Raw genomic sequence first — 21,818 nt, forward strand, 5'->3', positions numbered from 1 at the left:
AAATTACACATATGATAGAGTTGGCATTGTATATCAAAAAGGAAAAGGTGGAATATTCCCAAAATGCTAACTTTCTGTAAAGAAATAAAGTTAGATCCTTACCTTATGCCTTACCTCAAAATAAATCCCTAGTTAAACACAATTTAAATGTAAAAGATAAAATGAGAAAAATATTAGAAGAAAACATTGGAAATCATCGAAGATACCTCTGCATGAGAAAATCTTTTCCAGGTGTAATACAGAACCCAGGAGCCCTGAAAAAAATGATATATTTACATACTTAAAAATAAAATTTATATGTAAACTGAAACAATTCTACCTAATAAAACTGAAAAAATGGAAAAAAATGAGCAGAAGTTTTGAAAATACACTTCACAAGAGAAGATATTTAGATAGCAAATAAGCACATTAAAACATGCACAACATTATTAGTTAATAGGGAAATAGAAATTAAACCCATGATGAGCTACCACTATATACCTCTTGGATTGTCAAAAAACTCAACAATGCTAAGTGCTGGCTAGAATGTAGAGCAAATGGAACTCTCACAGGTTGCCTGTGGAAATGCAAGATGGTACAGCCACTCTGGAAAAGTATTTAGCAGTTTCCTGTAAAATAAAGCATACCCAATCATGCATCATGATCGAGCCATTCCACTCCTTGATATTGATCTGCACATATATCCACATAAAGACTTCTATATAAATGTCAATAACAGCTTTATTTGTTATAGCCCGGAGCTGGAAAGAACCCAAATATCCATCAACAGGATAATGGATAAACAAATTGTGGTATATCCATACAATGGACTACTACTCAGGCAATAAGATACTATTGATTCATACAACATGAATCTCAAAAGAATTATGCCCAGTGAAAAAAGTCTGATTAAATGGTTCCTAATGTACATTTCCATTTATATAAAATTCTAGAAAATGCAAACTAACCTATTAAGACTGAAATCAGATCATTAGTTGCCTGAGGATAGTTGTGTGGGAAATATGGATGACAGGGAGGGATTACAATGGGGCACAAAGAATATTTGGGGGATGATAAATATGTTCATTATCTTTATGGTGATAGTTTCATGTGTGTGTAGCTATGTCAAAATTTGTCAACTTGTAATGTCAATCATCTGCAGTGTATTGTATATCAACTATTCTGTTATAAAGCTGTTAAAAATAAAAACATAAAAAATAAACTTTATGCATTAAAAAGAATCTATCACATGCAAAATCAAATAATCAATGGAAACCTGGAGAAAATAAATATCACAGACCAAGACTATTTTCTTTATTGAATAAAGAGCATCTATAAATAAGTACAAAAACAGTAACTTACTATCTGGTAGAAAAATGGATAAAGGACAAACACAGAGAAGTAAACACAAGTGATCTTTAAAGTTTAAAAAAGTGTCCAACTTTACTCATAAAGATTAAGTTAAATAACATCAGCTTGTTGAAGATAAAGAAGTTTGATCAAAACTGGACTGTCAAAGGTTTGAGAAAGCAGTCGGTCTCATACTTCTGGTGGAATGAAAAATTGATACAATTTCTGTTAAGGGCAATCTATAAACAACTTAAATTGATGTATCTTTTGACTAAGCAATTCCACTCTTAGGGATTTTCCTACACTTGTACTTTCATTTGAGCAAAATGACTGACCTAAGCATAGTTATTCCATTTGTAATTCCAGAGGATGGGAAACAAATGTCCAGCAGTAGGCGACTGATGAAATATATTATGGTACACCATGGAATATACTTACTATGCAACTTTTTGAAAGAATGAGGAAGTTCTACAGTGGTAAGGGAATAAAATTCAAGATACATTATTAAGAAAGCAAAGTGAGAACAGTACCTCTAATATGCTACCATCTGTATAAATTACGCACATGCATAGCTTATCTTTTTAAGGTTGTTACTAGGGAAGGAATTAATGCTTGGGAAACAGAGAAAAGAGAGAGATGTTCTTTTCACTGCAGATCCCTTTATATTTTGTATCATGTTTAGGCTTTGCGTGTTCCATAAAAATAAAATTAACCACATGTCAGGAAATTAATCTTTTTAAAAGTGAGGTACCAATTCATGGTTGCATTTCAGACTGTTGTTGAAAAGACCTGTATGCCCAGGAAACTGCATGGAATTTCATTTGTCTGTCTTAGAAGGCTAGAAGCTTGGTTGGCCCTGCTCTGATTTGACTCTTATGTTTCTGTAGGAGCTAAGTGTTCCAACGTGATGCATTAGCTTCCTGGGCTCTGTGATTAGTGGTCTGAAGGTCAGAGACCTATAATGTGCTATCTAAATCATCTGGCAAGTAGATGTTTCAGGGGTGGAACTCTTTCCCCATTTTTTAAAAAGAGATTTAATTTTGTGTTGGGAGCACATTGTGTGAGAAGCACATATGAAGATTGGAGCCATCATTTTGGAACTGTCCTTAAACAGAAGAAGGGAATGTAAACCCATAATCACATCCAACAGTACAGATCCAGCCTTATTTTTCCATTCCTACAAGGGAGCTGCTGGGTAACCCTGAGTAAGCAGTTTTATCCAATTTGACCTCAAGCCTTTGTATTCCTAATGCAGGAGCAATCATATTGGTGTCTTTCTTATTCAGAAGGTGGCAGATTAATGAGGCTTTGGGTAGTTTCAAGCTTCTAGCTAGACACAAAGAACTTTTCTCTACAAGGTAATGTGATTTTGCTCTTAGATATTTTATTACGACATCTCTGTTCTTTGAGGCCATGTAAGAGTTTTTCCTAAGGTAAATCAGTGAACTTAGCACCTTGATGTCACTGAGTTTGCAGACTGTTTCTGTCCATTTTGAATAATGAATTGGCCTCACAGGTTAATAATAAAAAGAAGACGGATTTTCTTATTCTCATTTTAACGATGAGGTAAAGATACAGTTGAAAGAGATTATATAACTCTCTCAAGCTCTCATGAGAAACATGTGACAAAAGCTAAATTTTCCCACATAATGTCATATTGGATGAGAAATGTGTCCTAATTTAAAATATTACATCAGTGAGTCATAAGCTTTATGGAGCACTCACTCCTGCCAGCGGTAACATTACTGAGCGCTATACTAGGCACGTGGCTAAGAGGTCTGAAAATTGGATGGGGCTCTAGCAGCCATTTGCACAGCATTCAAAACAAAATTAATTTAGAGTCAGGGGAGTGGAACTGCAGAATTTAAGGGAGTGAAAAATGAATTGTCTGTGAGTTCACTTTTTAGAAAAAAAAAATCCTCTCGTTTTCTTTAGTTGACGTTCTTCTCAGGTGCCAGAGACCAGTCATGGCTGCCAGGTGGCTGGGCTTTGCTGGCTCATCGCGGGGCTGCGGCAGTGCTTGTTTCCAGGGGAGCTGGGAGGAAGGATGCAGTGGAAAAAGCACACGCAGTCATCTGTGAGTAGCTGCCTGTGTACTTCACAGTGCCCCGCGTTCCACAAAATGTGAACTTCGTCTGATAACTCTTGGAACTGGGGCTTCATGAATACAAATCACAGGGCCTGCAAGCTGAGCTTAAATACGAGCCGTGGCAGAGCATGCTGGTTAACATGTACACACCCAGGTTTGCAAGGATGATCTGTGCCGTTTGCTTTGGTCAGTTTGATGGCCAAGAGGGTTGGATATGCGTGGGGAAAGAAAAGGGCCTCATTTCTGGAACTGTGGTAACCATTTAGATATTTAAGAGATGTAGTTTTTAAAGATAAACCCCTTTTTTGGGTGATCAGTTGATCTTAACTATCATGTAATGTGCCATGATATTTGATGGTAGGCTTTGTTCTGAGAACTGGAGTTCCATCGAAGCCCATTCTCATGGTGCCATTTAGAAGTGCATTAAATATAATAAGGTGTCAGGGTCCCGCAGGATCACATAAAAACAGAGTTTATAAAGGAGTTACTGAAATAATACCTGTGAAGTCGAAGCAAGACATCCCCTTACCTGATCTTCAAAATGACTATCAGCATTTATGTTGGTGGGAGCTCTAATTCAACCTGGTGTTTTCCCATGGTTTCTCTGGTACTTGATCTGACACGAATAACTTGGCTGCTATAACTGTCATGAAATTGAGATTGAATTATATACATCTGTGTCTTACCACCATGCAGTTTCTTTGGGCTAATAATGTTTTTTCTTTTTTCACATAGTAACAACAACAAAATCATTGTTTTTATTAGTTTTTAAATATTCCTAATTAGCTCTTAGTTTGTATGGTCTAATTTCCTAATTGCTTCCACTACCTTGGTTCTATCATTGTGCATATCGTTTTTCTGGGGGAGCCATTTAGTTCTTGTGTGTGCCAAAAACATCTCGGACCCAAGGTGCAAAATTACTTTGCTTCTTTATGAATCATTCTGTTTTTGAGTCTTCTGGTCCTAAGTCACTGCCAGCAAAGATTAGAAGCAGCAGTCAGTATTACTGTACTCCTTTGAACAACTCTGTAAAGCTGCATCTACCTCCCCACCCTCGAATGGGTTTTGCATTGTGACACCTCTGATCAGTATGAGGTTGCTGCTGAGCTGGAGAAGAGGCTGTGCATGGACCCCCTTGACAGCAGAGGAGCCTTTTACTTCCTTCGAGCCTGAACTGCACTGTCTGTTCTGTACTCAGAAGCGAACAGCTTGTTTTCCAATCAAATTGGATTCTTCTGCAATTCGACCTTTTTTTGGAAATTAGGTACACTTTCCAACGTATATGTTTTGAGGCCCTTGGGTATTTGAACCATTTCCTAGTCTACTTTCCCAGACATAAAAGATACCATGTGTGAAATATGTGGAATGAGAATGTCAAGGTGTTTGGGTGGATTCTTTCTACAGAAAATAAATTTGCTTATTGCAGTTTCTCTGTAAAGACTTTAAAGTAAGTAAGGGAAAATCTAAAAGCACATCTTCAGAACGAAAACCATTCATGTCTCCTGGTATAAATAGAACCTTTTAGAGTATAAGCCCATGAACCACCACAAATACCACCTCCTTTATGAAGCCTTCTTCAATGCCCTCCTGAAAAGAAAGCCATCGTCCATGTTTCCTTTTCCAAAGCACTTTCCACTTCCAAAAGAGTGCTTATCTTTTATCTTGATTTGCTTCTAATTGAATTTTTTCATTTCTCTCCCCATCCATCATTGAAATCAGGGTAAAGATTTTGTTTTACTCATTTTCGTATTCCTCCAACCGCAACACGCAGACTCTTGAATGTAGCCATAAATGAAGCACCCGCCCCAACCCTTCTGATTTCTTCCTCTAAGAAGGTCTGCTCACTCCCTCCTTTCTGCCAAGATTATTGCTCTTAAAGCACTAGTCACGCACTATTCCAATGACTTGTCTGTGTAGCTGTTTTTTCTACTAGATTGCATACTCCATGGGGGCATGACTATGCCCTCCATCTGTATTTGTTTCCCCAGGGCCTAGCATAGTTCTGGGAGGCAGAGAGTACTCTTACATTTCTACTGAGTGAATGTTGCACTGATTCAGTGAACAGTGGCCTTGAGCTATATGCATGAGAAAGAGAGGGGCACATTTTCCAAAGTTAGCTGTACTGCATAATAATAAGGCATTAATAACAATTGCACATTACAGTATATATACATGCTTCAGTACTTTTATCCCCGGAGAATTGTAAATACCCAAGATGTATTCTGCTTATGTTCATATCATCATGACAAGGATACATTGCTTTCAATTCATGCTTTAAAACCCAGAAATGATTATCTATCATCTCTTAGAAAGTTAACTAGAATAGATTGTTTTGGTCTGATCTATAACCAGATTTAGTCTTGCATTTTTTGAGTTTTCATTGTATCTGTCGATGGAATTGCCTGTTGATTACCTCTCTCAAGGATGTACACTCCCTCAGTGCGCTGATCATGCTTCTTATCCCCAGGTTCCCAGCAGAGCCTGGAAGGGATGGTGGATCATCAATAAATATCCATTAAATTTTATGTAAAATGAATATGACCCAATTAGAAATCTCTATACAAATTCTTTATCTTAATTTTCAAGTGAAGATTCTTTTGATTACTTGGGAAGCATAAGTGGACCAAATGGCTTTTAAATTAAATGTTGAAACTTTGCAGAGATGGTGGTATTTGGGTCTAAAGCTAAAATTTGGGTCTGGTGTTGATTGTTTCTGGATTCTTCCTTTAGAAGATTCAGCTTCGTTCCTTTAGAAACTTAATCCTATTTGTTTCCCTGTTACTGTCTTAGGTTCTCACCCAGAGAAATAGACTTTCAGAAAAGGTAATGTGAGAAATCAATTAGACCACCAGAGTATAGTTTCTTAGCAATCATATTTTCTGTACTTTTCAGATTGTATCTAACAAAAGTGCAGGTTTCATGAATAAAGGTCTTATAAATCCTGCTCTGTGTCTCTCTTCTCATGTGAAATGAACTTGATATTAAATATACAACTCTTAATAAGTTATTCCCTCATTCTTAAAGTGGCATGGAGTAATTATAATTTAAACTCTCAACTTGATTTTGGTAACCCTCTAATTTTAAAAGTTAACACACTGTTGAAATTAATTTTTCCTTCCTCCCAAAGATAACTTCCTAGGGACGGAAAGGCATCTGGTCTTTCCCACTTCTTGTGAGGTATTATGTAAACGCAACCACTTGCAGTATCACTTTCTGCTTTGTATCTTTTATCATCAAGGGCACTGGACTTGCTTCTGGAGGCATGCACTGTGAATGACAAAGCCACACAGTGGTTTAGCTGCAGAAGGCCTTAGAGATCATCCATTTGGAACTCTTCTTTTTACAGATGAGGAAACAAAGGCTCTGGGATGTTAAGTGACTTGCTTAAGATTACACAGCTAGTCCATGGTAGAGCCTAAGCTGAATCCTGAGTCTTTTGACAGCACGTCCGAGGCACTTTGTACTGTGCCTTATGGGTTTTCCTTATCTAGTGAGGCAAGATGCTCATTTCCATGCCCTCATTGTTGAAACTGACTATCAGAGTTGTGTGAGTTGAAAGCTTTGGGTGGCTAAAATGTAAAACACACATTCAAGATGTAAAGATTTAAATACACTACATTATTCTTTAACTAGAGAGCTAGACACTAGGTACAATGTAGATGCCACAGGGAAACAACTATGAGGTGCCTCTCAGTTAATGAGGAAAGTGAGGTTTTTGCTTAGAGAGTTAAACAAGAAATCAGTATCCACAGGGTCACAGTGGATATTTACAAAGGAGTCTTAAACAGTATGATGCCAAAGGAAAAAAGATGACTCTAAAACTAAACAGCATGTATTAACATTCCAAAGAAAGAGTGTATCAGTCAGAAAAAGTGTTGGCCTACTATTCAGGCATAGGCAAGGTCGAATCACCAGGTAAAGTTTGCCTGCGCCTTCAGCATTGTGTACTTCAGCGGTTCTCAAACTGTAGTGTGTTCAGAATTAGCTGAAGGGCTTGTTGAAATAGATTGTTGGGCCCTACCCTGAAAATTCTTATGGCCCCAGAATTTGCATTTCTAACAAATTCCCAGATGATACTTATGCTACTTGGGGAACTCCGTTTTGAAAATCACTGGTCTGTAGGTGTATTTGTTTTCTACTGCTGTGTAACAAATTACTAAACTGTAACAAACCAGGCACCTTAAAACAACACCTATCTATTAGTTCACAGTCCTGTAGGTCAGAAATCTGGGACAGCATTGGTGAGTTCTCTATTCAGGCTGAACTCAAGGTGTTGGCTAACAACATTTTCATCTGGAGTTCAGGGTCTTTTTTCCAAGCTCATTCCTGTTATTGGCAGAAATCATTCCCTGAAGTTCTGCTTTCTTGTTCTCAACTCTAGCCAGAGTTGAGGATTGCTCTCACCTCCTAGTGCTCACTCTCAGATCCATAGATGATGCCTTCAAGGGAGAAAGTTTGCTAGGCTGCTGACTCAAATGTTCCTGGTCTACATAGTAACTGAATTTCTCTCAGGAGATTAATACATCAGTATCCTGATTATATCTGTCAGTTCCTGTGAAGTTATTTAATGTGAATCTCCTCTTAGTATAAGGTCCTATTTTTGCTGTGTTTAATAGATTGGGCTTTGAGACTGATTAGCTGAAATTCAGATCTTGGATGAAAATAAACTCACCAAAATGAAAACCAGTGTTGGGGAGCAGACTTGGCAGCCAGCCTACTTTCCTAGGCATCATTGCTCTCTATTGCTTTACAGTGGTACTTATTCTTAAAACTTTTTATTAAGTAGTGTATCCTAGATTAAAGCCATGGTTAAAATTAAAGTGGAAAAGTCCTCAGAAATTCAGACAAAATGTCCACTGATTTTTCTTTAGCCAGTGTCTCTAATATCTCTTTGTGTGGGAATTGATTCTTGTACTAGAGCCTTGAGATCTCAGAGCAATACAAAATTTCTGAACTGAAGTGCGATGCTGAAAATAAAATTATAAAAGGTGAAACAGTGGCAACTTCAGTTCACTTCCCCTCCCCTGGAAATTCCTGTAAACATCCAGGAAGAGTACATGGCAGTAGCAAATGGTTGAGAGTTAACAAATAAGACTTTGGATCTACTGATTTTTAATGCCTGTTATATATGCCTGATGGTATGTGTGTGTGTGTTTTACTTCTATTTTCCTAGTTTTGTTTCTTCATCCCTTATGAAAAGGGATATCAGTGGCCCAGTGGTCCTTTAAGACAGATTTAGTTAGCTGCTTTTTAAAATACAACTCAAATATCCAAGTATGTCTTTACTGAATCCTTTAGTAAAGACTGATAATCAGGATTATTCTTAGCTCATTCCTGTGTTAAATCAGGATAGTCTCACACTGACAGAGAAGAAGACTCAGTCTCTATTTAAGTTTTTTCCTAAAGTCAGTGACAACCATGTCAGAGCATTGGTGATGGTAAACCTTTGCAGACTGAACTGAAATGAACCACATAAACCCAACAAGCTGAGATGTTACTTAAAATTTAAAAAGTAGTTATATAATTCAGGACAGGAAATTTTTATTTTATAGAAGTTAGTATGAAAAAGACGTAAAATTCTAGTTGCCCTTAAACTCAAAGTCTGCCATCCATCTCATATGCTTGTGACATGGACTCTGTAGCTACATTTACATAAGCATGTGGATCAAAGATGGACATATTACTCCTATCTCTGCTCCTGTCAGGCCATGTCTTGTTTGACTGTTTGGAAGTACTTTGACAAATGAGTTTACTTAGTTAGGAAGGAATCATTCAGGTAAGAGACTGGAAATCAAGTTACCCAAGGTAGTATGTTCAACAAACTGGAATTACTTGGTCTGGAAAAGAGAACTTTTGGGGTATGTTTAAGTTAGGATTCTTTGTTTGTATAAACTAAGTAGTTACCTTAAACCATAACATACTTCATTGGAAGAATATTAAGTTTATAGACTTTAAGAGAAAGTGGAGAAATCAGGCTTAGAAGAAATGGGGTCCACAGCAGAGGTCTCAGTGAACCTGGTGGTCGTATTCTTCAAGGCTTCGTTGCCAGAGAGACCATGCTCCACTTTCAACATTTTTGACAAGATTCAGGCTAAAGAGTCTAGCTTAGGCGTGTGCTCACTCTTTGGCTAAAGGAAGGCGGGGTGCTTTGACTCACAGTCCCTCCAGGGTACATTCAGTAGGGGAGAGGTGATTTCCTATAAAAATTGGGGTGCTGTTACTGAAATAATAAGAGAAACATATGCTGTTCAGTCAAACAGCAGCAGATGTCCACAACAGGTTCTGTGACCGTGACCTCTGAATATTTGGAAAAGAGATGAGACTCGGTACAGATCTAGGGCAATGGTTGGAATTTTAAGGGGGGCTTACTATGTTTCAACTTGAGGAAGAACATTCTAACAGCTAGAGGTGTTAACAGGCTGCATTGAAAGGTTACGGACCTCTCATTTTTATTAGGATTCTCTTGGTTGCGTGTGGCAGAAATTTGACTTGTACTGGCTTGGTAAAAAGCGAAAATTATTAGAAAAATTCTAGGAATATCTCATGTGAACAAGGGAAGGATTCACTAGCCAAACTGTGGGAAGGGCAGACATCCCACTGGGTCTCAGAAATAGCTAGAACCAAGGACTCAAACGCAGCTGGCCCTGTTTCTGTTTCTCCCATCTCTGCTTTCTCTGTGAGTATTGGCTTCATTTTCTTTCTCTGCAGACTCTCTCACATGTACATTGTGTGAAACATGGTTTCTAAGAGGGCTTGAGTTTCACATCTTACAACACTGCAGAGAAACTCTGTTTTTCTAGCATATTTAGTGAGAAAAATCTTGCATAAAGGATCTGGTCCAGCTTGGGCAGATGTCCAACTGGGCAAATCAGCTAAGGTTAAGGGGCAGGGCACTCAGTTTGGTTCTGGTACTTTTCTCTGGATTGAACTGGGGTATGGGAGAAGCTTGGCTCTTGGTAGAACCATAGTTGAGTAAAGCAATTCACAGAAGAAAAAGGGATGCTTTTGTCAAAAGGGAATGTGGTGGGCAGATAAAACAGCAAGTGTCCATTGCTCTGTCATTGTCTGTTTCAAACAAAAGTTGGATCAGTCAGAGATATTATATAAAGGATTCTTATGTTAGTGGAAATTTGAACTGGGAGACCCCTAAGTTCTTTCCAACATGGAGATGCAAAGATTCCAGCTGCCTTCTAAATAAGGCAGATACATATTAGTTTGGGGTTGTATCTGAAATTTTGTTTTTCTGTGTATTTCAACCCAAGGGTTATTCTGGTTGGAAACCAGGAAGTATTTACCCAACTATTTTTTTGAGTTTGAGAGTGGAAGAAAAAACTTTATTATTCAAAGATGGATGTCCAGTGGAGAAGTCATGTATACAATAAAAAAAAAAACTTAGGGACTTCAAATCACATACACATAAATTACCTTCAAAGGGATAGAACACTCTTGAATCTGAATGATTTAAGATGATTTTTAAAAAACTTTTTATTTTGAAATAATTAGAGATTCACAGGAAGGTGCAAAGAAATGTCCAGGGAAGTCTCTTGTGTCCTTCACCCAGCCTTCCCTACTATTAACAATCCAAAATGTTAACAGTATCAAAACCAGGAGACTTGCATTGGTACAATCCATAATAGAACTTAGTTTTCACCACTTATGTATGTACTTGTGTGTGTGTATATGTGTGTATATAATTCTGCAGTTATATCACATGTGTAGCTTTGTGTAACTACAGCCACCATCAAAATACTTAGCTGTACCTTTACCATAAAGCTCTCTGTAGGCACACCCACACCATCCCCCATTCCCTAACCTCTGGCAACCACTAATCTGTTCTCCACATGAATAATTGTTATTTCAGAAGTGTTAGATAAATGGAATCATGCTGTATGTGTCCTTTTGAGGTTGACTTTTTCCACTCAGCATGATTTTGTTAAGGTTCATCCAAGTTGTTGCGTGGATGTACAATTCATTCCTTTTTATTGCTGAGTATTATTCTGTGGTATGGATGTGCCATAGTTTGTCTAACTATTCACCCTTTTAAAGATATTTGGATAGTTTCCAGTTTGGGGCTAATATGAATAAAGCCACTGGGAACATTCCTGTATGTTTCCAAATGAAATTAAGTTTGCATTTCTCTAGGATATGTGGCTAAGAGTGTAATCCCACGTTGTATAATAAATCTATTTTTAGCTTTAAAAGGTACCGTCAAACTATTTCCAGTGGCTATTCCATTTTGCATTCCCACTGGCAGTGTGTGAATCTCCTAGTTTCTTTATGTCCTCCTCAGCAGTTAGTCTTATCACAGATGTTTATTTTAGCCATTTTGATAGGTAGGTAGTGAGTTTTCCTTGTGGTTTTGATTTACATTTTTCTGATGGCTAATGATATTGAACATCTTCTCACATGCATACTTGCCATCTGCGTGTCTTCTTTGCTGGAATGTCTGTGCATATCTTTTTGCTCATTTTCTAACTGAATTGTTTGTTTTTTAAATATTGAATTCTGAGAGTTATCTTCAGAGTCTAGAGACAAGTTCTTTATTGAATATGTGGTTTACAGATATTGTCTCCCGGGCTGTAAATTGTTTTTTCATCCTCTTGACATGGTCTTTTGCAGAGCACAAGTTTTACATTTTGATGAAGATGGCTAATTCTATTTTAAGTAATGAGTGAATAGATTTTGCATATTTGTGATTGACTGACAGAATTTTAAATTATCAAATTACCTGCTTCACCTTCTCCTTTTTCAACTGAGACATGGTTAAATTTAAAATGAATAAAATCATTTAGTTTACAGTGTTCAAATGTGGAATGCCTGTGTTTGACTCTATCCTAACGCCTATTTTTTTTTTAGTGATATCTTAATTAATGAAGAAAAAGAAAATTCAGCTCTTTTAAGAAGGTAGTTTCATTTTGAGTTTCAGCAAGATTTTATTACAGACTGGAAAGAATCTACTTGTACTACTGACTTTGTGAATAAAGACACCTCACATTACTAACAGTTTCCTCTCCACACAATCCCCAACACAGCAGTCAGTGCAGCCATATTCTATGTTGCTTTGTGTATACACATTTGGCCTTTTCCTTTTCCTTTGGGCCGTCTATTTGTTCATTCTGAAATACTGCCACACCTACCAGTGTGTCAGGATGGTGCTAGGTTCAGGGTTATAACGGGCAGCAGGATAGACAGGTGCTGCCCTCGTGGTGCTTACATTTCGTTCTTTTTTTTATTATTATTATAGCCTTGCATTGCTTGACAATGTTTCATTGATTCAGTTAAACATCCTTGTTTCCCATTTCTTGTTACAGAATCTTTCTCACTCATCCAAAGTACAGTGTGTCCAAATCTCAGTGAATGGTTTTAATGCTTTGGGAGTGGCTGCATTCCGTTAAAATGAAAACCAAGCCAAGCAAGTAATAGTTACAAGCATACACATGAAAATATGTTATGAGGAGGATAATCCTCATATTTAGTTACTTTCTTGCCAATTGAGGAAAATTTTGGCAGAGCCTTAAGTTACCTTAAGAGTGATTGAGGATTCTAAATATGAGCTCTCATAGGCTCCCATCCACCGTATTCTATAAAATGAAGCCCAGCCATCTGAATGAACCAGTTAATCAAATACCATTTGTATAAGCCATGGTTCTAAAAATCTTGGTCTTGTATCATTTATAATAACTGTGATTCCATATTTATTTTATTGTACAAATGAGATACATTTCCTGTCTGTAAACTGGCTGTAAACTACAAATACTCCTCTTTGTAGTCTGGCTTAAATGTAACTTTGCCTAAACATAGAGGAAATTCCAAAATGAGTTCTAAAATGTGTTAGTTAAAAATCAAAATTAGTTAAGAAACATACTGAGTTGAAAATTTAATTCTGAGTTAAAGTCTTTGTTACCTAATATTCTTTAATATTTTGTTTGTTGTGAGCAGGTTCACATATGACAGATTGCAGGTAGACCAGCTGTATTTTAAAATTTTACTGTAACAAACACATACTGTTTACTCTATACTGGGCATGGTTTATGTTCATTACAAATGTTAACTTTTATTTAAATTAAGTTAGCGATTAAGTTCTCAAGCCTATAAGATAGATGATATTATTAGCCTCATTTTATAGATGATGAGACTGAGGCACAGAAGGGCTAATATTATGCTTAAAAGTCCCCAAATCATACAGTGAATAAGCAGCAGAGATAGGACTGAAAACCAGTCCATCTGGCTCTGGAGGCTGTCCTCTTAATTTTTTCCTTCCATTTTTATTGAGATATAAAAGACATACAGCACTGTATACTTTTTTTGGAGGGGGGTAATTAGGGTTTATATATTTATTTGCTTATTTTAATGGCGGTGCTAGGGATTGAACCCAGGACCTGATGCTCACTAGGCACACACTCTACCACTGAGCTGTACCCCGCCCCCAGAGGCTGTGTTCTTAACCATTGCAGAATGGTCCCATACTGTGCTTAATCAGGTATTTTTCCATATAATACAATAAAAGCATTGAACCGAGATGTTTGAGAAAACAGTATGGAAAAGGAAATAATATATAAAAGTTTTGGGTAGAAGGAAAGCTGGACCTAGAATCAGAAGATGTGGGTTCTGACATTACCAGTGCAGGTTGGGCAACTTTGAGAAAGACTACTTACTATGTTAGTTTCCTATTGCTACGGTATCAAATTACCACAAACCTAGTGGCATAAAACAACACAAATTTATTCTCTTACAATTCTGGAGGTGAGAAGTTTCAGGTCAAGATGCTGGCAGGGCTGCATTCCTTCTGGAAGCTTCAGGAGAGAATCCATTTCTTTGCCTTTTCCAGTTTCTGGACACCACCTGCATTCCTTTGCTCCTGGCCTCTTTTTCCATTTTCAGAGTGCATTACTCCAATATGTGGTTCTGTTGTTAAATCTTTTTGGGTCTTTTACCCTCTTGCCTCCTTCTAATAAGTTCCTTTGTAACTACATTGGGTCCACTCAAATAATTCAAGATACTTTTCTCAAAATCCTTAATTTAAACACATAACTCAAAATCCCTTTTGCCATGGAGAGTGACATATTCATAGGTTCTGGGTATTAGGGCATGAATATGTCTGCAGGACCATTATTCTGTTTACCACAGTTATTTTATTTCTATGGACCTCAGTTTTTTCAGTTGTAAATGAAGGGACTGAATCAGGTGATCTTTGAGAATCCTTCCAGTTTTGAGAACTATGAAATTTCTAATCCTATACTTGAATTCTTACTGCATTCATCAAAAGGAGATCTTTCACTATTGAAACCTTTTTTGCAGATGCAAAACATCTTTTCATACTGCATTTTAAACTTAAATTTCTCAGATGAAACAGTGATAGGGTAAATAGAAATTAATAACAGGGAGAAAAAAACTAGGATGCTCATATCGGGGAGAGACGATATTCTTTAGGATTGTTCTAGCCAAACTTTGGGATAGACATCAAAGTGGAGAGTCCTTGTATAGATTTGTAGCAGTACATTGACTGATTAGAACTTTTTTATTAGAAAGTAATATAAAAATATAAATGAAACTCTATTATTAGGTTGCATTTGGCTATAAGTTACAAAACTTCAACATCAGATGATTTAACAAAAGGAAATTTATCATCTTGTTATCGCATATAATGGGGTGACAGAGTTGGTGACAATTCAACAGCTCAGTGATTTCACTAAGAACTCACATTCCATCCATTACTCTACTCTTCCATCTTTAGTGGATAGGCTCTGCTCTTAGCCTGGCCCCCCTCATGTTCACAAGATGGCTGCGGTATTTCCAACACATTCTAAACTAGCATTATCCAAAGACAGCAGAGAGACCTCTTGTACAACTTTTTTAGGAGTAAGGAAACCTTCCCCAAAAGCCACTTGACAGACTTCCTCATGTGTTTCATTGACAAGAATTCTATTACATGCCCATTTTAAAAATCAGTTTCAGGCAGAGAGGGAGATTGCCATGTTTGACTAGATTTCACACTGTCCAGTGGAACTTTCTGCAGTGATGGAAATCTTCTATATTTGTGGTATCCAGTATAGTAGTCACCAACCACACATGGCAGTTATTGAGCACTTAAAATATGGCTAGTGCAACTGAGGAACTGAATTTTAAAAATTAGTTTAAATTTAACCACATATTGCTAGGGGATACGATATTGGACCACATGGGACTTGATCAGTCATTTGGGATGGAATGGATATTGGGTAGTCAACTGCCATGTTTAATAAACAACTGTATCTTTAAATAAAATACTGAACAAGTGGTGCATTTGCTTTTAGATTTTCAATCTAATTACTGTCCACCAGGGAGGCTCTTTTGGAGACACACAAACCAAATAAATAAAACCAGTGCAGGCACTTGCCAGGGCTAACAGTGGCGGCATCTCCTAGGTGAAGAGGTTAGCTGGGGGAGCGTGATATGCCGGCATGTGGCGTGGTGCGACTAATAATGGAAGTTGGGTTGGGTTATGGTTGGCTAGGAACTGTGCTGGTGAGAGACAGGCTGCTATTCTCCATTAGGAAGCTGGGGTTTTTGATTTTGTTTTGGTTTTTGGCTTTTGCTTTTTGTTTTCGTAGTTTTGTATTAATATATAATGCCTGCTTGCTTTGAAGGTTGTACAGCCAGGGAAATACATAGATGGCATCTAGGAGGATCCATCCATTCAGTAATTCTTTATAAATCACTTGCTATGTTCCAGGTATTACTCTAACTACTGAAAAAATATTAAACAGGACTACGACTAGCAAATCAGTTCCTGCCATCATGGAACTTAGTTGTTACAAAACAAGTAAGTAATCTATTTCAAACTGTAGTAAGTGTTAAGAAGGAAAAATAAAAAGCTATATAATAGGTAGAATGAATGTAGTTAAGTCTTAACAAATTCCTAGATCTTGACTTTGTCAGCAGCTTAGGAGTTTTAAGTTTTTCCTCTGGGAAAAGGCCATTTGATTTATAGGTTTATTTAGTTTCACAGCAAACAAACAAACAAAAAAGGTCTCTGGATTAGCTATTTGCCAAAAGAAAGAAAAATTAAATTAGTTCCCCAGAAGGCAGTTTATTTCTCTGCCGTTTTAAAATTAAGGTTTTCCTGAGACATTATGATTAGCCTTGCATGGCCCGATGAAGTTTATTTCTAGCTTGATCATGTTCTTCAATATCCTTTGCTTTATCTGGAGAACTTTGGCTATCTTATGTAAACTTCTGGGCTTCAGCATTCTCAATGATAAAATGGGATTATTATTATTAATAATAATTAATCTCATGGGTTCTGGAAAGATTGGCTATTATCTGAATAATTATGAAATGTTTTATAAAGTTGTAGGCCAAAGGAAACAAGCATTTTTCATTAAAATTGAGCAAGTCATTTAACCTCTCTGGGTCTTAGATTTTCCAGTGTTGAAACAAAGTAGTTATAATATTGTCAAAATGTTAGGAAACAGGTCCTGTCTTTGGGTGCTGGTAGAAATGGGAATTGATATAACCTTTTTGGAGAGCCAATTTGCAGAGAAATTTCAGGTTCTTTAAAATGTACACATCTTTTTGCCCCATGAAACACAGTTCCAACAAGTGTTCAAAGTTGTGTGTTTATAACTTTATCATACTATTGTTTATAATGGCAAAAGCATAGTAAATGAATGTTGAACAATTGGAATTTTGTTCAATTACGGTGCATTCCATGTGAATTCTATGCAGCTACTAATGATGCTGATAGTATTAATAGGTATTAGCAGAATTGGAAGGAAGTTCACAGTGTACTAGCATTTGTGATAATCTGCCTCTTCACTTTGGCCTGCTGCAATCAGGGTTAGTAATTATGATCACTTAAAAAAAATCTAGCAATAATGGCAGGTAGTTATTGAGCACTCCAATATCCTGGGTACCTTGCTAAGCTCTGTTCATATGTTATGTCATTGAAGTTTCATATTCAATCTACAATTTGGAACCTAATTTTGTAGATGAAGAAACCAAGGCTAAGAGGAATAAAGTAATGTGTCCAAGGCCTTAAATTCGGAAGTGACAAAGTCAGAATTTGTAACCTAGTCATTTAACTCCAGAGCCTGCGTTCTGAAACCATGGGCTAGGTTGCCTCTCTGTAAACTACTCCTAGGTCCTAGATGGGGTAGCTATCACAGGTATATTGTGGAAACTCCTTCACATCTTTTCCTATAACTGCACCCTTATTGGAGAGTACTCTGGCCCAGGTATGTGGCAGAGGAAGGAGTGGTCCACTCTTTAATACAGGGGTCGGCAAACTAAGGCCAGTGGGCCAGTGCAGCCGGTTGCCTGTTTTTGTAAATCACGTGTTATTGCAACCCAGCCACACTTACTCATTTAGGAATTGTCTATGGCTCTTTTTGCACTACAGGGGAAGAAATGAGTGTTTCAGTAGAGACCACATGGCCATTTGTATTATCTTGTTCTTTGCAGAAGGACGTTTGCCGTCCCCTGCCTTAATGCATTAGAAATCTGGAAGGATTTGCCCTATTACAGTGACTATTTTTCTTTCCTTAAAGAAGGTACCTTAAAAGACAAAACAGAGCAGTTTTCGGGTTACTGTCCTGCACAGGCCACAGGCATATAGGCAGTCACTGCAGGGTTTTCTGAGGAGGTGAACAAGGGCAGTCTATTTCAGGACAACTGAAGGCCCTCTGTGCACGGCTGACTGGCATTCTCTAACTGGGACTTCTTCATTGCTTTGAAACTCTGCCTGTTGTTGCTGCTCCTCCGAGATGGAATGTGTATTCACAAATGAGGCACTCCATTAGTCATGGTGCATTTCCTGGGCCCTGGAGACAGGGCATGACATCACCAGGGGCCAATGAGAAAGCATCCTCTGTCGCACAAGCCCTGGAACCTCTTTAGAGGACTGTGTAGAGCAGTGTTCTGTTCCTAGCCCTCAGGGTGTGATTTGAGACTGCCTTCCTCATCCAGCCTTATTCTGGGCACAAACGTCTAGCTTCCAGATCCGAGAGGCCAGGACAAGTTTGAAAATCTGCAGAGCTAGAGGCAGATTCCCATTTAGTATGTTTTTCCAGGGCTCGGGTTTTTAGTCCCACAGTTTTCCACTCTTAATGACGTTGTTACTTCATGTGGTGAAGGGTGGGTGGTGAAGGACGCAGTCTGCGTTAGATAAAAGACACTTGGCAGCTGGAATTGCTGGGTAAGTATAGGTTGGTACCACAACAAAATCAGAAACATATTTTGCCGTTTTGTTACATTGCTTTTGTGTGTAGTTTAACATAATAAAACAACATCTTTTAACAGCAAAGGCTCCTAGCAGAATTAGTGTGGCTTAGAATAGGCCAATTACCAAAGGAACTTTACTGAGGGGATTAGTAACTCATTAAATCTTTTATCTTCAAGAAGAAAAGGAACTTTTGTTTTCAATCCTCTTTTCTTAGAATTTAAGTATTTTAGATATACCCTCCCCTCTACCAGCTCCCCCTTCCTAATTTATATATTTATTTATTTATGAAAATAATTTATGGAATTTAGTCTCAAGGATAACTGTTAATTCTGTGTATCGGAAAGTTTATTGAAAAACTTGTTTTCTAACTGGTAGTAAATAGCTCAATCTCTTGCTAACAAGCCATAGTTGTAATATTTCCCCTTTAAAAATTATTCAAGGAAACTGAGAGTCAAGACCCAATGTGAAAATACATAGACTGTTATAGTTTAATTCAGGAATTGAATCCAAAACTTGTGTTTTCCAATCTTCATAGGCAATCTATGGTTGAAGGAGAAAGAGTCCTTTAGTATTTTTTCATGCTTGAATCCTTTTTGATGAAGTCTAAGAGAGATTATGAGACACAGCTGTTTTTGTCAGTATATTATCTGTGGCTGCTGTAAACTGCAAAGGATGCCACCCCACTGTTAGAGGGAAAGAAAATCCTTCTTGTTTCTTAAAAAATGGAGATGATGACTTTTTTTGTTAATTATAGAGGCTTTTTATTTTTAAAAAATCACTTGAAAGCATATGAATTTGATCCTATTTCCTAAGAACAAATATACCAGTAATTAAAGGAATTCCCTCTAGAACTGGGCAATATACTGTATAAGAGGCACTTTTTAGCACTTCAGAGATACTCCCTCAAAGATCTTTGTGCAGTTTAAGGCATTAATTATTAAATTTCAAAACATTTCTGGTATTTTTAAATAATACATACATACACACACACACACACATACATATATATATTTAGCCTTTATAGATGAGAAAACTGAGTTATAGAAAGGTTGAATCTTCTACCTTGTGTCTTTCATAGAAGCAGACATTGAATGCATAAATCATTCTTATCAAAGTCCTCAAGAGGACATTCTTCTATGTCTTTCCATGAAGTTGTTCTTGTTTTCCTTTGATAGCTTCCAGCTTTGCCTCATTGACAACAACACTTGTTTTTCACAGCCCTTTGACTGGGACAGAAGAGCAGGGGAGCCCGGGCAGAGAACTGGAGTAGGCCCGGAGAGGGCCAGGTGCCACTGGGGTAAAAGGTGTGGGGCTGGGGCTCCTGCTGCCTGGCTCTTGGCAGAGGACTGAATTCTCCTCCACCCCATCCCCCAGTTTCTCACACCTGAACTAATATTTTGCCACCTCTCTGAGGGTTGTCATGAACACTGATGAGTTTAATGTTGAAAAAATGTGTCTAGCCTTTTGGAAAAAAAGGTCTGTCTTATATAAGCACACAATTAGTATTGGCCGCCATACCAGTCACAAGTTTCTTGAGTGGGCAGGAGGCACCCTCGGATTAGGTTAACCAGATCCTCATTTTGGTGAAGACAGACTCTGGAATGAGGTCTGCTGCTGCCTTGAGAGCACACATCTGGTTTGAAATGTTGAAAGCCAGGTGATCCTTAAAGCAGCTACACAGTCATGTCTCTTCACTGCTTCTGTTTTCTGCTAGTTTGGGGAGCAGTGGATGCCTCCCTCAGGATCCCTCCCAGAGTGTTGGCTTGCCGTGCTGATCATCTCAGTAAGCCCTAAAGTTTTTCCTGCAGAGGAAAACTCTCGAAAGGCTAGTTCAGAATATGATAGTGAGAGGTCATGGCAGATAGTTGAATTGGTTTGTGAAAAGTTCAGAATGAGTCATGTCACTCCTAAAGGCACTGGCATCAATTTATTACACCAAACCAAACACTGAAGGAAGAAAGCCTTTAGTCTCATTAAGGAACCCAGACAAAAATCCCACTTAATCCATCTTGCTTTTCCTTTTCCTCTAACTCAGCTGGTATGCAGGTGTAGGGCAGCTTGGCAGAAGCTTTGAACATTTGGAAAAGGGAGTCATTACTGAAAGTCACTGACACACACTTCCCTTGGAATGCTGCTGATGTCATGGAAAAATGGGACCTTAGCAATAACCCCTAACAACCAGAGCTACAGTAAACAGTAAATGTTACCTCCACCAAGGCATTGGTTTTTAAAGAGTTTTAACAGGCTAGGGCTTGCCAGCCACAACTCATAAAAATGTTCTTATAATTTTACCCTACTCTCTAAAAGCGCTGGATGACTGCGGAGGTTTCTCTGCCACTTGGATATGCAAAGCCAAATTCATGTCAGTTTCAAGGTTCACTATTCAGAATTTACAACACTTCTTTTCCAGTCCTCTTTGTACCCCCTGCCACGCTCACAGGGGCAGGCCTGGTAGATTTCATACTTTTTCAAAGAAGTCTCTTGTCTTACTGACTTGCCTCCATTTCTGTGATGGGATGAATCTATGTGCTAGGTTTTGCCTGGTGTTTCATTAGCCTAGCAGTTAACCCAACCTGGTGAATTCATAGTCCTTCAATTTGAAACAGTTGGGCAAAGTGGCATCCTACAGTTCAAAATCTGACCTAGGTGCAGAGCCAGAGGACAAGCTGCACGTGCTGTCCCACAGAGCTGTTAAGAATGGTGGCCGTCATCAGTTGTTGTCAACTTAAGAAAGGAAAAGATGGCTCAGAGACCAAGAGATCAGGGGGAATATTTCCCCGTGGTTGGCTTTCTTTTAGGAGAAGAGGTTGGAGGAATATTACTGTGTAAACCAAACTCAGCATGGCTTCTTTTAGACCTGTCCACACGGTGGGAAGAAATGGGATGCTAGCATTGCTTGTCCAAGAATTGTCAAGGGAACCATATAACTTGTCATCCAAACTGGATGCTTTTGAGAGTGAAGGGGCTCTACTAATAACTTCTCTGGGAAAATAGGAGTAAACCTGGACTGTCCCAAGCAAAGCAGGCACAGGGTCACCTTCATTGCTGTGCCAGGGCCCACGCAGCCCAAGCCCTTTGAGAAGGCAGTCTTCATAATGCCAGAGAGAGTGGACTCATTCATGCAACCTGAGTTGTCTCAGTTACAGGAAAACAAGTTCACTCCTAGAATTAGTGGACTTGATAAGAACTCTGTTATTA

General features: G+C 38.1%; 1 protein-coding gene across 15 annotated transcripts in view; it reads left to right on the forward strand.

Moving 5' to 3' along the window:
- RAD51B (RAD51 paralog B) overlaps positions 1-21,818 on the forward strand; it is a 723,675-nt gene that overhangs the window by 196,588 nt on the left and 505,269 nt on the right. The window lies entirely within an intron of this gene.

The sequence above is a fragment of the Camelus ferus genome, chromosome 6 (assembly GCF_009834535.1).
Source record: "Camelus ferus isolate YT-003-E chromosome 6, BCGSAC_Cfer_1.0, whole genome shotgun sequence".
In the NCBI taxonomy this organism is placed as follows: Eukaryota; Metazoa; Chordata; class Mammalia; order Artiodactyla; family Camelidae; genus Camelus; species Camelus ferus.